The 18,372-nt window shown below is 38.8% G+C and overlaps 1 long non-coding RNA gene and 1 pseudogene across 2 annotated transcripts; one reads left to right on the forward strand and one right to left on the reverse strand.

Moving 5' to 3' along the window:
* The window catches only part of LOC139999739 (serine/threonine-protein kinase RIO2-like), a 60,735-nt pseudogene extending 48,452 nt beyond the window's left edge, over positions 1 to 12,283 (reverse strand).
* Positions 12,284 to 12,384: 101 nt separating this feature from the next.
* On the forward strand, positions 12,385 to 18,112 carry LOC139999740 (uncharacterized). Of its 2 annotated transcripts, none has more exons than XR_011805245.1 (4): positions 12,385 to 13,253; positions 16,576 to 16,638; positions 17,184 to 17,301; positions 17,483 to 18,112. It is a non-coding gene; the product is annotated as an uncharacterized lncRNA (long non-coding RNA). The 2 variants fall into 2 exon arrangements; XR_011805246.1 differs by lacking the exon at positions 17,483 to 18,112 and having other exon boundaries at positions 12,385 to 12,845; positions 13,165 to 13,253; positions 17,184 to 17,471.
* The last annotated feature ends 260 nt before the right edge of the window (positions 18,113 to 18,372 follow it).

Genomic DNA, 18,372 nt, shown 5'->3' on the forward strand with positions numbered 1-18,372 from the left:
CATCATTTAGTACTAACATTACCATAATGATACTGTATTCTCAGTACTAACATGAACATGTGGTAGTGAACCTGTCGAGAAGACCACCATGCGCTGAGCAGCTGGTGATCCACACCAGGGTTAACTCGAGTTTGCCCAGGCCTGCCCTGTGCTGTGCTGCCCATACTGTGTGGCCCCAGAACCCCCTGTGGGGCTGCACAAATCCCTTGGCCTGGGGCAAACTCAGCCAGCTTCTTGGGACAGAGGAGCCTGCAGGCAGCTTCCGCCTGGTTCCAGTGATTACCACTGCTCTGTGGTCTTGCCTTTATCTAACAGAGCAGAAAGAAGTTATAATAAGAACTTCACCTCTTCTCAACAGCAGAAATTGAGCAAGCAGAGTTGTTTCTTTGTAAGAAAATCATGTAATTATCTCAACTGAGTGAAAGGGGAGAACCTCTGCTACAGACAAGGTCTACAGTATAGCTATGTGGTTTGGAGTCAGGGTCAGGGCTCTAGCATTTGAAGGGGTGTACGATCACCTGTGCTATTTTTTTTTTCTTTTAGCGTTAGCTCTAATAAAAAGCATCTTAGGTGATATCTTGCAGAGTTTAGGTGCCTTTCATTCAGGAATCATAATGAACCAGTACTTTTCAGTGCAAAACATATGCCTTCAGCAAAAATGATAATGTCCTGTGCTTGGAGATTTGACAAACATCTTGTAAGTAGAAAAAGGACCAAGAGAGTTTGCTCCAGCACAAGGAGAGATCTCCTTGTCCTTATCACAACCCATGAGTATTTTTTACATCATCATGTTTTCTCCCCCTTTTTCCACCTGAGGACAGGGCTAAGAGAAGCATGGAGGAGCTGAGGTACCTGCTGGTGCAAAATTACCCCACAATCTAGTAACATTTCTTTTGCATTTACCCCAATTTCTCTTGCCTTGTTTTTTGTTTATGATACTGTCAGCACATTAAGTAGTAAGTTGGTAGTTAAGTCAGGAACCAGAAAGAATTCTTTTGGCACTGTTTAAAAACTGCTGTGACTAATACAACTAAATTATGCAAATACAAGGTAGTAAATAAATCCAGGTACCCAATGCTGATTTCAGTAAGAATGCTGTAGTAATTACATAGTATTCACCTGAATAGTAGTTTCCTAAGCTTTACCACATGCAGGTTGACTATCAAAAATGTGAATAAAAAGAGTAGTATAAGATCTGTCTTTCTTTCCTCGGAAGCTTAGCAGAACTCAGTATTTAAACAAGAGCATTTTGGAAATTAAATCTGTGAATGCTCTTTAAAAATATTCCAGAAGAAATTCCTGAGGAAAGCTGGTAAGAACTAGTTTAAACTGGGCCACTGATGTTTTTCTTCTGTCAGTAAGACAATTGTCATCCTCTGCTTTTTATAGGCAGAGCTCTGAAAGAAGGCTTCTCTACTTCTCCCACTTCAGTGGACAGATGACTTCCTTCACAGTTCATACAAGGCTCGCTAGAAGAAACTTTGCAATACAAATACCAGATATTTTCACTATGCAAAAATGTAAATTCACAAAATACTACTGCTCAACCACAGCATGCAAGTCTCACTAGTCTCTCCATCATCCTAAGCCTGACTGTAAGCAAAATGAATAAACAAATCTATCATTTATTATTTAAATTTTTGCATAGTTTGCATTATTTCCTATAATTAAATTGCAGCAGTCCCTACAAAGATTTGTACAAGCACAACAAGACATTTTATTTTGTCTGGAATAGCTTATTGTCTGTAACTCATAAGGCTTTCTTTTTGGCACAGTCACCCAGCTATGACTGCACCTACTGCTATTACTGCTATTGTTTATACATGCCCATATGAATTCCTTCTGTGTGTTTAATCTGGAAACCTGCTTATGTTTTAATGTGTTTCTTCATTGAGAAAGCTATATAAACAACAGAGAAGTGCTAGAAGCAGTAACAGGCATTGGCTCTAAGCAGCTCAGTGGGTCTTACTGCAGTGCCTTTTGTGTTTTTCGTTTTGCAATCACGTTCTGATGTTACAAATAGCTCATCATGCATATCCTTTCTTTAGTTCTAGTATTCAAAAGTTCAAATAAGATTTAACAATGGGCAGAAACATTTTACTTAGCGTAAGAGCATATAAATGGAAAGATTACACAAAGTAAATTGACACAGGATGTTTATGTGGCTGAATCTCTTGAAAGCTGCTTCTGCTTTTATCTTTCTTTTAGAACAGAATATTAGGTACTTAAATGCCATTTGAATATTTTAACAAGTTCGATGTGTCTGCCTACAGAAAAAACATGTGTTCGCTAAACAATCAGGAAGGTTTCTACAGTGAGTGACCACTGCTACCACCTACTGGTGTACAGAAATATAATTTCAAATAGGGATCTATAGGCGATTCCAAAAGAAATCCTACACATTTAGGTTAGCAAACTGAAAGGGAAAAAATATGTATCGCATGGATCAGAAGCCAGGCGATTCCTAGCATTTATCCTAGCATTTATCCTAGCTCTTCTTTACTTCATTTCATAATTCAAGGCTAATTCTTTTTCTCCTTAATAAGGCACAAGGCCATGTCCTACAGTAAGAACAGGGATGACTAACAAAAGTCTCTCTTTCCTTCACACGAAGTCCTGTAAAAGTCTTACACAACTTGCAAACATGCTGTTCCCTAACACATTTTTTTATGCATAAAACTGGCCTTTCTTCCATTTAAAATTTAGACACACTCTTTAAAATGTGATAGAGGTAGCCATACTGGATAGTATACTGAGTAGGGATGAAGAAAGATGTAAAATTCTGCCACAAAGTATTGATTTATGTAATGCTGAAAGTCAAATTCATATTGCCAAAGACACCATGACTACAATGAATTCATATCTATGTTTCAGAAATGTGGTAAGAGATGTGTTAAAAAGACAGATGAAAAAAGGCCAAGTTAAATCTTTACTCACGCATGCAAATTTAAAATACAAAAACATTAATTATGGGCAACAGAATTGAAATTAAAGTTGCTAATGCCGGAGTAGAGCTTTTGTGAAAGAGCAAAGAACAACACATGAAGTACAGCACTGGATATAATTCACTTGTAAACATGTAGAAAGCATCAGACCTATTTTCTGTGAACATGGAACTACAAACCAAAGATGTACATAGTAGTAATCAATTAAAGACAGTTACTGCTAACTACGTATTTGTAAAAATATCTTCAACAGCTACGTCCTAAGATGGTATCAGAGTAAACCAGACAGTAGCAGTAATAATTACCGGTGGAATGGTTGAACAGCTCCCAACACTGCTGGTTGACGTACTTTTAGTTCTTGTTCTGTGCTCCGCAATATGAACCATACTGTCTTCATTTCTAAAATATGTAAATTAATGTTTTATTCCATTCAGTGAGCATCATGTTTCAGTCATTTTTTTGATATACAATCAAAAGTGCTAGCAGAACATTTGAGTACTACAGAAAGAACATTTACATTTGAAATATTAACACTAGTTCAAAAAACACATTTTATGACAGGAAGGATTATAGTGCAATAGCCACATACATACTACACAAAGTAGTGTAAGAAAAAGAAGCTTCAGAACACTAAAAAGATTAATTCAGATTCTGTACATTGCCTAGGCGTAGAATTTCACGAAAAAGGAAAAATTCAAAAAGAAAACAGGGTATATGAACTTTATATATGCATTCAGGTACATGGGGAGCTTGCAAACTAATAGTTTGAATTTTATATAAGAAGGGGTTAGCTTAAAGGTAAGAAGGAATTTCCAAGTGTGTCAGTAAAGGCATTAAAAGCCACATGGTATGACGTTCAGTAAAATATATTTGAATAATATATTCCAAAGAGCTTGTTCTTGCTAATTTCAGCCGAATGAGGGGCAGAGGCTGAGAAAGAGCACTCTAATTATAAACTCACTTGTCAAAGCTACTTAGCAGCAGCAGCGTTTTAATATAAAAAAAACCTTTTACTCACATTATTACTAGAAATAAAGAAAAAAGAAGAAAATTTCACCACACCACTAGACAGTAAATATAAGTATTTACCTGTAAGGTCTCAATTCCTTATTTAAAGTTGACAAGTCAACCAGATCAGGGCATTCATCGTTGTCCTTATCACTGCTGCCCTCTGTCTGATTTTCAGCAGCATTGTCAGGTATTCTTTTGTGCTCAGAAAAACCAAGTGCACAACTCTCTGCATCTTCACTGGACTTCGAAAGCACAGGCTGCCCTTCAACCTTTTCTAAGGCTGAACTCAACTCTGACATACTCAGTCCTTGTGAATTTTCACTACTTTCTGTGGCTTCAGCATCTTCACTGTGATAACAAGTCTTCAGAGGTTCTGCTTTCAGAAACCACTTCATATATGAAGTCTGCATTGTTTTCTTTATCTTGGCTGAGGAAGTTGGCGTTACTTTCAGCATCTTCTACAAATTCCCTCTCCTCTGTTGTATGATCATCCTCATCAGAGCACTCTGGGAAAAGCAGCTCATCATCTTCCTGCATTTCCTTTGTATAACCACTGGCAGCAATCTCTATGTCAAGAGAACTCTCTCTCCTGAAAGAAATAGAAGTGAGCTTTCTTTTAATATATCAAATCATTATGCTGTATTTTGGATTAAAAATACTATCCAGTTAGACTATAATTACCATGCTATTAACAAAAAGAGTATACTCCATTGGAACATAGGTAACATATTACAGTGCAGGGCTTTGGGTAGTTAGCAGAATGTAGCCTGACAGAACCAGACTTTCATACAAGATGATTCCATCTTCATAATCAGCACTTACTGAAAGCAAACAATTTGATTTTAACAAATATAATACTTAAATTATGCTTGTGCAAACAGAACGATGAAGGACATGTTGACACACACACAGACAATTCCCCTTTGAGAAAGGGCTCAGAGTGATATAAAACCCTTTTAACTGAATCAGCTTTGCTCTTAAAATATGTGAGAAAATTGTTTGCTTTTCAAAAGGGACAAGCTACAGTAGGAAAATTTTGAAGATAATATTTGAAGAGGCGGTCACCACATGTACTAGCATTTTTGAAAATTAAATTTAAAATTAAAAACTAAGTTAATACTTGATCCCCCAGGACTGTTAAATATGGTTTTAAGAGTCAGAGAAACTAATTCTGCGTCACCGTAACATTTACGGCATTTGGATGTATCTCCTTCCCCTAGCTGCAAGAGGTAAGACGAAGGAGACAGCAGATTTTAAGACGTGCTTCAGTTTTTGGAAACCACTTTTAGTAACTGCCAGTGAAGAAAGTATGTATCCTTTTTACTGTAAGAATGACAAAAATATTTCAAATTGGCTCTTTTTTCCCCTGTTCACTTCTAAAATCATCTCTCAGAGGCATCCATTTTTCTCAGAAAACCAACGTAACTACCATAACATGGGGGAATTACGAGTCAGCTGGCATTTTTTACCTGATATCTTGGAATGATGGGAAGAGCTCACTCTCATAGTTGAAGCATTTCTTAAAAAACTCCTTAATGCAGTTAACATCCCTGTCAAAATACCTGTTTAAAAAATACAGAATTGTAAAAATGCAATAATCAAGGAAATTAAGTCTACTGGTATGACAAACTTTTACTCTACTTTCTTGCCTTTTATTTGAATATTAATAACCATCAGTGACTCGAAGTGAGAAAGTACACGTGTAGGTATACATACATAAATGCAGATTATTTCTATTCATTTCTTAATTGAAAGAAATAATATTAACTGAGAAGCAATTAATTACACATTTATCCTAAGGAGATTTCTACTCATTCATGAAACAAATTGCATTTGTAATGTATGGTGAAAACAGTAGAAAAAGAATTTGAAGCAGGCTTATGAAAACAAATCATGGTTGACTATTTGTTGTTATCAGCACTTAACTGGTTTATTTTGCATACATCATTTGTACGTACCATTCAGCATTTGGATGTGATGTTGATATCATCTGAGGGAAATCAATCATAGTGACATGATCATCATTATCCAGTATGAGATTAAATTCATTGAAATCCCCATGAATCAAACCATGATTGCCAAGTTTTACAATTAGATCCATTAATTCACTGTAGACAGCGGCAGGGTCTTCGATGTGGTGTACTTGGCATCTGGAAAGTTAAATAAAAAAGAAAATATCCTGAACCCTGAAGGAATTAATTTAAAAATATAGACAAGGCATATGAGTTACATCTGAGAGAATGACAGGGTCACAATTTGAGTCGTAAGGGATCTCCAGAGGTTACTAGTCCAATACTCTGCTCATAGCTATGTCAATTCTGAGATTAGATGAGACTAATCAGAGCTCTACCAATGCGGGCTTGAAAGTTTCCAGGGATGGAAACATACTGTGCAATCTCCACCACACTGCCCTCATGGGGAGAAAGCTTCTCCTATCTCCAGGTTAAATCCCTCGTTTTAACTAAAGCCCTTTGTCTCTTGTACTCCTATCAAACACGATGGTTATGCTGCCTAATTTAAACAATGGATCAGTGAATTTTTATGTCTGGATTGTTTTAGGTAACTTAGGTCTTCTTGTATTCAAATGCCATTCAAATGTCTCACAAAAAAGTGTTTTCAAGACTAAGCTGGGGATAAGGCAAAGCCAAAAAAAAAAAAAAAAAAAAGCTTAAAGCACTCCAGAATATACTCCAGCATAAACTCCAGAATAAAAGCAAAGTATATGTTTTGCCCCAAAAGTGCGCAGAATAGACATCACCTTATTTTTACAAGCAGAATAAATAGGCAGCTGTCTTATTATACCAGGAGCTGTCAAGAAGCCGTCATTTACAGCTAATTTGTGATATATTTTGGCCTGAATGCAACACTGTAGTGTTATGAGAACATATCAGTTGCACATACAAACAAAACACAATGGAATTCAAGCAGCTCTGTAATAGGCTGCTGTTGAATATTTTCATATTAACAGCAAAATTAATTGGTGACATTTCTTATAGCCAGAGGTCTGTATCATAAAATATATCATTTGTTCTTTGAATTTGGAAGTCATCTAAACTGGTATCTTCTGAGATGCTGATCACCTGAAATAATTTCTCATCTAGTACAGCATCTCCTTCAGGAAATGCTTAGTTAAAATTGCAGAACTGGGATAGCATGGTAAGCCTCACCTGCAATGCCCACATGTAACTTTAAAGCTTTCTGTCTACAGGACAGATGTGGAACTATTTAACAAAGGCGGGGAAACGGGATAGAATAAAGTCTTAAAAGGCACTTCTTCAATGTAACTCTTCAACTGTATACTTTGGGATTAATTACACTGAACCTTTGTTACTGTACATTATACAGAGTATCAAATAGCTATTTTGCATTCTGCTATGGAAACAAAACAAGCCATTCATTCACATACAAAATTCAACATTTTTTCATGTTTCTGGATGTTGAAAAACTGAAGAAAAGTAATCTTCCTTGAGCAAAAAACAGCGTTCAATGCACACAAATACATAAAATAAAAAATAAAACAAACAAAAAACAAACACCCCCCAAAAAAATCAACACAGAAGTTCTACAATGGCAACTGTACAAGTTGTAATCCTACCTGAATCTTTACCACAACATGGATCATGAACTGGAGCTCAGAACGTGGAGGATACACAACTCAATACTGAATATTTGATATACTGAATATATCAATATTGAATATCATTGAATAGATAACATATAGAACATAAAATTTCTGTGTAGAAAATGGTTGTAGCACTAACCTCTGTATCACATTGCTCCTCTGATGTATTCCGTACTTAAAAAAAAAAAAAAAGTCTATTTCCACCAGTCTTTTTGGACAAAGAGAGTATGTTTTTAGTTTTCCTTCTCTCACCAATTTCTCCAAATATAATGAAGCAGAACCCTAGCTGTTCTGGGCCTGACTTTATTCATGCTTTATTCAGCATGATCAGAACTGACTCACACGATAAGGAAAAACGTCATCCCTGCTGTCTTACTGAACCTATCGTTGTTAGGGTTTCTGTAAAACAGACTTCAAGCTTCCAAACTTACTAAGGGTAGCCATCAAGGAGTTCCATAATAACTGCATGCCTGTTGTAGTCTACAGGTTTTGGAACAGGAAATCCTCTGTCATACAAAGCCTGGAAAGAGACAACATATTGAAAAAATAAAAGATAACCATTAAGAAAACATTACATACCTGACAAACTACAAATATAAGATAAGCAGTTAAGCACCATTGCGGAAGCAGCATCCTACACATTATTCAACTGCTAACTGTAAAAGTCAAATCATGTGCTTAAGGAGGAAGAGCAATCTGAATTTTCACTACTAACTATGCTTCTGTATTTTCCAGAGTTTAGTTATCCTGCAGGTGGCAGGAAAACACAACAGGATAGAAAAACAGCAGAATCGTATCTGGTCTGTTAGCTTAAGAAACCACCAGCAGATAATTGGGAATAGGGTGTTAGAAAAAGGTTCAACAGTTCTTGTAAATACAGTTTGGCCTGGTCAGGTAATCCACACTCAGTCTCAGTAAGGCAAAAGTTTCTTCTTAAATATTAATATCCAGTATTACACTACATTAAAGATTAACTAAAGGTAGGCCATAGTATTTTGTAGCTCTGTTAGCTTGCTCTAACCATATTTACCAAATCATTCACTTGATTCACAGAATGGCTCAGGTTGGAAGGAACCTTAAAGACCACCTGGTTCCACCCCTTCTGCCATGGGCAGGGACACCTCCACTAGACCAGGCTGCTGAAAGCCCCATCCATCCTGGCCTTGAACACCTCCAGGGATGGGGCATCCACAGCTTCTCTGGGCAGCCTATGCCAGTGCCTCACCATCTTGAGCACAGAATTTCCTCCTAGTATCTAATCTCAATCTACCATTATTTTAATTTAAAACTGTTACTCCTTGTCCTATCACAACACTCCCTGAAAGAGTCCCTCCCCAGCTTACCAGTAGGCCCCCTTAAGTACTGCAGGCTGCTATTAGCATTCCCTTAAGCCTTCTCTTCTCCAAGCTAAATAACCCTGACTCTCAGCTTTTCTTCACAGGAGAGGTGCTTCACCCCTCTGATCACCTTTGTGGTCCTCCTCTGGGCCCACTCTAACAGCTCCACATACTTCTTGTGCTGGGGGCCCCAAACCTGGATGCAGCACTCCAAGTGGGGCCTCACAAGGGCAGAGCAGAGGGAGACAATCACCTCTCTCCACCTGCTGGCCACTCCTCTGTTGATGCAGCTCAGGAGGCTGCTGGCCTTCAGGGATGCAAACAAATACTTCTGGCTTATGTCAAGCTTTTCATCCACCAGAACATCCAAGTCCTTCTCTGCAGGGCTGCTCTCAGTGTGCTCTCCTCCCAGTTTGAAACTCATCGCTTACAGACCTAACAAATACTCTGTAATTATGTTTGTGGAAGTGATCCAAATTGACAAGACTAAAATACTAGTAGATACTTCACGAATTTTCCCTAGCATATAGTCTTTCCTAAGACAAGGTTAAGTGAAATGGCGATAGTTTATTCACTGCCTTTATTAAGACTCAGATGACTGGACAGCTTCACCTGAAATTTTATGGAAATTGCTTCAGTTCCATACGACTTCCATGGCAAAGTTTGATTTTGTCACTTGAAAGTATACAAAATGCATCAGCACTGTCATTCTCTGAAATGTATACTTTAAGTCCACTAAAAAAAACAAATAAAAAGCATACATCCTAACATATACTGCAAATATGAAGTGATGAGAAGATAATCTGAGAAGTACATTCCAGACTATTACATCGTTGTTAATATGGTGCAAACAACCACCTACCTTCATGTAGGCAAACTCTTTCATTGCTGCTAGCCGGGATAAATACAGCCATGACATTTTGTGCCTGTGCTTATGGTAGTCACGCTTATTTTTCAGGCTGCGAAAGGAAGTTCTTCCAAGCCTGTGCAATTTCATTGCAAACTGCTGCTCGTCTTCATTTGCAACAATATAAATATCTAGGAGAAAAAACAGCAGCACAGATCTGAGAAATAAATGGTATCTGACAGGTATATAATGCAACAGTGCAGTGAGAAATCGGTTACTTGACTTCTTGTAACTGCTATTTCTGGAATAGCAAAGTCTACTACACTTCTTTTAACAGAAAAGACAACCAAATTTGTATATTATGTATTACAAATCTGAACAAGAAGAAGTCATTGGTGAAGAGATTATGCTGCTCCACTAGTAGAATATCATAGAATCATTACGGTTGGAAAAGACCTCCAAGATCATCTGGTTGAACCATCCATCTGATCTGAAACATATTTCAGACTAGGGGATAAGAAGTAACTTAATGGCACACTAGAAAAGACTTCTCCTGACTGGACAGAAAACTCAAGGTACCTCTTACTTTAAAACAGTGTTAGCAATTGGCTATGTTTCATTTTTACCATTTGTCCCCAATAATCCTCTTTTTTTTTTTTTCGTCATTTTTTAATGACAAAAGACATGCTGTGCCAAATTACAATCAACATATGAGCATGAGAAACCAAGATAGCACTCCAATAGTTTGGACTGTATATTACTTTTTTTTTTTTTTTTAGGTGGGATGAAACATTTGATGTTAATCTTTTTGACAGAAGGCTTCAAAATTCTTTGCAAGTCACAAGACAACTGTCACCTGTTTGCAAAATACCTTTTAAGGAACCATCCAAGAATTGTACAAAATGGTCAAAGTGGAACAACACTTGTGAAAAAAATCAGATGTAGTCAAGACTCACACAGAACTTGAAGTGACCATAAATTTTGGTGTTTGACAGATTAACTGATATGACTATCCAAAGGTAAATTCACCAAGTTTCCAACAAATTAACAAAAATACAGACCCATTTCTTCTAAAAAAAAAAATTATATACTGAAAACACTTTTTTAAATTACCTGATTCTTTGCCAACACCCATCTGGTTTCCAACAGAACTGATGACTTGCCGGGAAGACAGAGTTCTCAAGGCAAGGTAATCATATCCTGCCTTAGTTAACCGATAGCCCTGGACAGCTAGGAAAAAATAAATTACACAACATTTCATTCCATATTATGCATGTGTTTCTTTTAAAAGAAGTTTCATTTTGGTCTCTCTTTTTTTTTTTTCCTGCTTATGGTACACAACACTCAAATAGTATTTTCACTGTTGGCTAGTATCAACCCAACTTGACAGTAAGTTTAAATTCGTGCAAGCCTTTTGAAAACCAACTGGATAAAAAGTAGACATTTTGTTAGCCCCTTGGTAACGCAGGCAGTGACAATGGTTCAAGTTGCATAGGATTACTTTGAAAGATGATTACTTAGGAGACACGGCAAGGATTCAGGATTGTTTCAAAGACCTAAACCAAACCTTAATGGTCTGAAAAACGGAGACAAAAAGGAGATGAATTTCATGAAGACTCCCACATTGTGCTTGCAAAGCCAGATGCAAGTGCAAGACTAAAGGAAATCCAACGCTACTAACAGAATGGGACAGAATAAATACTACTTTAGTGATCGTTCCTGACCGGCTGAAGGTATAAGGCTTTTGCAGTCCGCTCCAGTTTGTCTGCTGTAAGACTGTAACACATTTGGGCTGATCCCTATGTGAACTTAAATACTACCTTAGCTAACAATTATTTATTTTATCCACGAATTTGGACGAACGAATCCATGAATTTCAGAAATCACCAACACCATTTGTTGCTGAAGGAGTTCACATTCCCCAGCTAGCCCCAAGGCGAGACGGGGCTCACAAACGCCCCGGATACCCGAATGACCAAGCTACCGCACTTCTGTGGCGCTGAAGAACCGGGAGGGCCGGGAGGAGGCTCCCAGCGCAGGCCCCACACTCACTTTTGGTCCGCTCGTAGGCCAGGAGCTTGTGCTTGGCCAGCTCCCGCAGCACCTTGTTGCAGCCGCCGTGCTTCAGGCTGGCGATGGGCGCCACCAGGCTGCCAGGCACGATCTCGTGGTTCTTCATGCCCATCTCCACCTGCCGGGGGGCGAGAGGGAACGGTCGGCGGCATCAGCGGGGAGGGGACGGGAGGGGAGGGGGGGGGGGGGGAGCTGCGCCTTCCCTTCCCTTCCCTTCCCTTCCCTTCCCTTCCCTTCCCTTCCCTTCCCTTCCCTTCCCTTCCCTTCCCTTCCCTTCCCCTGTCCCCGTCCCGTCCCGTCTCACCGCGGTGAGCACCCTGAAGTGCTGCCCGCTGAGGTACCGCAGCACGGCCACGTTCAGCTTCCCCATGGCGGCCGCGCCCGCACCCCCCTCACAGGGCTGGCCGGCCTCACGCGGACGCACCGCGCATGCGCACGCCCCCCTCTCCCCTACCTCGCCCTACCGGCGGAGCTTGTTTTGGGTCCTGGCAGCTACATAGAGACGCGTGTCCTCCGATGTATCTTCGCATACCGAGCCGGTAGCAAAGTCACTTACAACTCAAAATAGAGACAAAACAAGCCTCTACGAATCGAGACAGAATAAGCCTTAAGGTGATGGCTTAACCCCTCGCTCTACTCTAAAAGAGTTAATGGGGTTGCATGTGTATCTGCCCAGACCGATCCAGTGGGAACACCACCCACGGCACCAGACACCCAGAGCGCTGCCCCCCGGCTGCAACTGCGCATGCGCGGCCACCGCCCACGGCCATGAGGGTGTGTGTGGGGGGGGGGGGTGGAGGCTCCCAGTGCGCATGCGCCTGGCAGCCCCGCTCGGTGCGCACGCAGAGGGCAGTGGGGCGGGGCGGGGCGGTTCCAGACCCGGGGGTTGCGGGTTCGAGTCCCGGGGCGGACACGTTTCTTCGCCGTGACACCCCGTTATTGCCATAACTAATACCGGGGCCCAAAGAGGCAGAAATACAGCTGCAGCCATCCCATCCGTGTGTGGTTAGGTAGCAATACCTGGGAACAAATCATGTCTAACCTGCGGTGTGATGTTGCTCACGGAGGCTGGTTTTCCATTATATGTTATCACGGTTACCTCTGTCTGCACCGGTTAACGCGAAAACGCCCAGCAATGTTTCTCATGCGCTCAAATTTTGCTCGAATTTTGCAAATTTTAGCTGACAGAGCTGCAGCTCGCGAACCGCTGCCTCTGGGGGGCGGCAGTGTTTTAGAGATGAAACTGAAGTGTTTTTTGGTGGTGGTTCCTTCCCCCTCCGTCCTGCAAGATGGCATGGCAGAGAAATTATTTTCTGGTTTCTCATGTAGGTCCTCGTGTAGTCCTTCTTATAAGCTGCCTATATGGACTAGTCTATAAAGTATTTCTGCTAGAAACATGAGGAATATGTGACTGCAACGTGAGTATCCAAATGAGGTAACTCCATGCAAAAAAAGGGGATGTTAACTCCCTGTATAATCAGCTAATTAAGAGGCTGGCTGTTTCAATATATGCATAATATAGTGGACAGTAAGGCTATCCAGAATTTAATTCTTGGCTCTTAAGGCATCTGGAAAGTTGAATTTGTGAAATCAGATCTTAAATTTCAGCATGAACAGACGAACAGTTCAAACAAACAAAAAAGCAAAAAACAAAATGTGATCTTAAAGTCAGAAGTTTAACCATGAAACTTCTCTAGAAGTCTGTACTGATGTAACTGTTAATAAGCACTGTAAAAAATACTGTTATTTTTGACTGGTCAGTATACTTCTAAGGACCTGGCTGACATCATGAAGAATACACATAAGTACATTCAAATTTTTGTATTTTTAAGCATTATAGGTTTCACCCATTTTATATGCATGCATGTATATGTGTATGTACATGAATGATCATTGTGGTGTCAGAAAAAACTCAGTGTTTATAAAGTTTTTCTAATGAATAGCAGAATCCATGCCAAGTGTACAAATGCTGCACATTCTCTTCTGCAAGGAGTTTTATAAATCCCCAAAAGCTGTAGGTTAGTGTAAGGTTTGAACAGTGCAGTTCATATAGTGGGCTCTTTCATAGTAGTTTTAGGAAACTACTGTTCTCAAGATAGATATGAATGCTTAGCAGTTTTATTGCTTCAGGTGTTCCGTTTCAAATGAAAATTAGTAATAAACCTAAAGGGAATAGATTGTGGGAGCGTTAAAGTTTATAGTTTAGGTAATTGCTAAGGTGTGTGAATTAGTAAAAAAAAAAAAAAAAAAAAAAAAGTAATTGCTGTATGTATAAAGAGCCCACAGTGGTGGCTCTATGTTACCTACATGTTTATATCTGGAATTTTAGATCAGCATTTGGCACTTGTCAAGGAAGTGTTTAGTCACTTCATGAGCCTTAGTTGGTGGTCAGACAGCTCCGTTTGCATTGGAGTTGAGGCTTGTCTGATACGTGTGAGGTCTAGCTGGGGTCTATTCCCCCATCGTAGCTGAAAACAGCCTCCAAAAGGCTGTAAAGCAGGGTAGTGGATATTTTTAGAGTGGATAACATGGGAACCTTTCAGCTTTAATTCAGTGATACAGAATATTTAACACTTAAGTCTTTCCTAAAATACTTACTAATTCAGCTTTTCAGATTCTTTTATTTGTTAAAAACTATAGGGCTTGCAAAGCACACCATTATTTTAATGCTCATGTTGAGCAGTATGTAAAGCTTAGTGCTCGTGCAGTACATTAGTGAGGTTTCTTTCCACACATGCAGGCTTCTCAGCTCTGCCTCATCGTGGTGGTACTGCTCTCATTAGTAGGGATAAACATAAAGTCTGAAAGGTTGGCTCGTTTGCTAAGCTAGTTAAGTTTCTTATGTTTGGTGAGAGACTTCCAACAAGTTCTATACACGGTAGTGTGTTTTTTAGACATTAAACATTTAACATTAAAGGCAGGTAACAGCCCCTTCCTGCAGACTGAGTGGTGCTAACTTAAGGTGTGTGGCAGTCAGAGGTGGGTACAAGTTGATGCCATGTGGTAAAATTGTATACATGTATATGCCATTGGCAGTTCTTCTGACTGGTTACTAAGGTTCTGTAAGCCAAATTCTATAATCATCAATCATCTGTTGTTTGCAAATGTCTTAAGGAGGGCAGTCATTTTTCTTTGTCATTGTGATAACTGCTTAGTTTTCAAAAAAGGAAGGAAAGACAGAGAGCTTTATTATTATTATTATTATTATTATTATTATTATTATTATTTGAATTTGAATTTGAATTGCTGTCCAGCCAGAGACATGGGTGCAGAGGGAGTTTGTCTGTCAGATGCCATTTAGAGAGCTCTGGTACATAAATTAGAGTGGAGAGATCAGAATGAGCCTCGATACTACTTCATTTATTTGATCACAGTGTGGGGAGAATTGAGACTTTGAAGCCAGTTTCTATGTGTTCAGATGGAGAATAAAACCATGAGAAGAAAAAGAGTAGAGCTCTCTCCTGGGCATAGAAAACTGGCAGGCTGTGACAAAGCGAGAGCTCTCAAAACCTTCCTATCAAACCTCAAACTTGGACCTGTCATTTTCTGGATGGCCAGTTTCCTGCCAGCCCACCTATTAGGTCATTAGAGATTGGAGGTATGTCCCTTCTAGGCCCTGGGTAGACTACCAGAGGGGCAGTGTCTAGCATCAAATGAACCTAGCTGCTCATTTTTGAAGTAGTAAGGACCTAGTGTCAGAAACTGGTTTTGTTATTTGAGCCAGGTTCTACTGACTGCATATGATTGACTCCAAGCCTGGACAGATATTCTCTCCACTTGAATACGTCTTTTACCAGAGCATAACAATCAATTAACAATCAATTAACAATCGACCTCATCGCAGTCTACAACTTCCTAGTAAGGGGGTGTCGAGAGGAAGGAGACCTTTTCTCCATTAACACCAGTGACAGGACCCGCGGGAACGGGGTTAAGCTGAGGCAGGGGAAGTTTAGGCTTGACATCAGGAGGGGGTTCTTCACAGAGAGGGTGGTTGCACACTGGAACAGGCTCCCCAGGGAAGTGGTCACTGCACCGAGCCTGATTGAATTTAAGAAGAGATTGGACTGTGCACTTAGTCACATGGTCTGAACTTTTGGGTAGACCTGTGCGGTGTCAAGAGTTGGACTTGATGATCCTTAAGGGTCCCTTCCAACTCAGGATATTCTATGATTCTATGAATTTACGCTGACATACTTCTCAATTTTTATGTTTTTCCACCTGTAGATTGCATCTCACTGTAGGTTGCATTTTAGTCTCCTAATTTATTCCCTGATTTTTATTTTTATTTTTGTACCACCTCATTAGTGAATGTAGAAGAAAATGCATACTAGCTGGGCTGCATCCGGAAGTGCAAACCAAAGTGCTATAGATAGCATGAATGTAGGAAAAACACACTTTATTGTCTTAATGAAGAAAAATAAGCTTTAAACTGACTTTAAATATGTCATAAGACTTCATGGTATTAGAAAACATGCTAAAACAGGCTGAAAAAACTATTATGAATCTCTCGTTTTCCAATACATTCTTAGACCAAATCCTTTGAGATTCAGAGCTATTGTCCTCACTTTAATGTGACCTTCTTTAATGCAACCTCATAATACCTTGAATATACATCTCTATGAGCCTGTGATAATATTAAACAATCATAAAGTCAATTGTTTTATAACTATTACATTATGAATTCTTTGTGTTTGTGGTACACTGAAAATTTGTTCATTGATCTTTTGCTTAATTCTACAGATACTTTTCTTACTACAGCCTGCATACAGAATGTTCTTTAAATGAGCACAGAATGTGCTTCAGGTAATTTAAAGGCTTCCTGGCTATCTTAAAAATTATATTGATTTTCACCTTGAATATTCACCTGTCCTTTATTTTTAGAGATATACAGGGAATGTGGGAGGGGAAGTGCGCCTTTTCCCCTTTTTTTTTTTTGTCACTCAGCACAAGGACAGTTATTGCCCAGCAATAACAGTATGTTCCATTTAGAGTCCAAAGCACTAATATCATTACTTTTTCTCTAGCTTTGATGTAAAAAAGATCCTGATTGTGGTTACAGAATCATAATCCTTCAGTATTTATTTTGAGGAGCTGTGAAGCCAACTTTTAACTGCCTTTGTATTCTACAGCTTTTTGTTTACAGCCTTTCTTCCTCTCTTTTTTCAATCTTATTTTTAGAAAAAATATAATAATGTTGCTGATAAGAGAAATGTAGCAGTCTTTCAGGCAAGTAAGAATAACCAGTATTAAACAAAAGGTAGAAAATCAGAAAACTATTGGCTAAAAGCTGCTATCTTGAAATGAGACTTGTTTGTTTTCAATAAGTAATTTTCTTATTTCTCTTCAAGAATGAAAGATTCTCAGTGAAAGCTAGTAGTTAAAATTAATATCCACTTGATGTGAAAATGGAACAAACATCAGAAGGACCAAGCATTTTGCTTGGCTAAAGAAACTGCAGTTCTCAAGGTAGGATAATAATTCTAAGTGAAAAATTTTCGTTTTTAAATACTTTTAATATTTCACTTTTAGAATTTGCATTTGCTTTCAAAAAGCAAATGTGGTTGGATTAGAAGGGTGTAAACTTGTACGTTCTCGTTTATTTTTAAAAGTGTTAACTTAGGATTTTTTTATTTTTATTTTTGAACAGAGGAGGAATTTATCTACGTTGTGAATTTGTTAATAGATAATTGATGTATACAATGGATATGCATATACCATTTGGATTTTTTTTCTACTGTAGCTTCACGCAATTTTTGGCATTGTAATCTTTCAAGATGTCAATGCTTCTTTATACATTTCATGCGCTTATATGTAAAGTATGTTTAAATAAGCCACTGTTTTCAGTAGATCCTGCTTTTTCAGTGAAACTCGCGTTTTGAATATTGTGGTTGTCAGAATTCTGAAGCAGCAATGCAATAAAAGAAGTTGTATAAGATCTTTTATATACAGAAACCTAGATGTACACTTTGCATATATGTATAAGTGCTTTTCTCTGGTTACAGTGTTTGCAGTCTAGTGCTAGTAATCTTTACTATGAAAGGACTTTCTATTTTTAATCCTTTAGATAATTTTTCTTTATAAAGAAATATAATTAAAAGTGACTTTATTGCGAACAGTTTTGAAGTGCTGAAATTACACATGCTGCCTATTTTTCAAAGCCTGTTACTGCTAATGAGTTTTTTATCATTATTCTGCAAAGAATGGTGATGTTATGAATTGGTATGTTATATTGTCAACAAGCATTGTTTTTGAAGAAAAGGTTTGAAGATATTCAAAACTATCACTGTTGCAACAAATCTATTGCTTTCTTTTAAATAGTTGCGCCATCCATTACAGTCCTTTGAATTCTGACAGTAATTCAGGCAAACAGGAGGAACCAAAGACCAGATGATGCTTGTGTAGCAGGCATTTTTCTGTTCATTGCCAAGTGCACAGTTCACTGTTCGGTCACCTGTGTCGGCTGGTTTAGTGCCTTTAATGCAGTTCTCTGCATGCTCCCTATTCTATAAAGCTTACTTGGGGACTTCAGACATGGCC

Source organism: Anas platyrhynchos, chromosome 29, assembly GCF_047663525.1.
Source record: "Anas platyrhynchos isolate ZD024472 breed Pekin duck chromosome 29, IASCAAS_PekinDuck_T2T, whole genome shotgun sequence".
NCBI classification, from domain to species: Eukaryota; Metazoa; Chordata; class Aves; order Anseriformes; family Anatidae; genus Anas; species Anas platyrhynchos.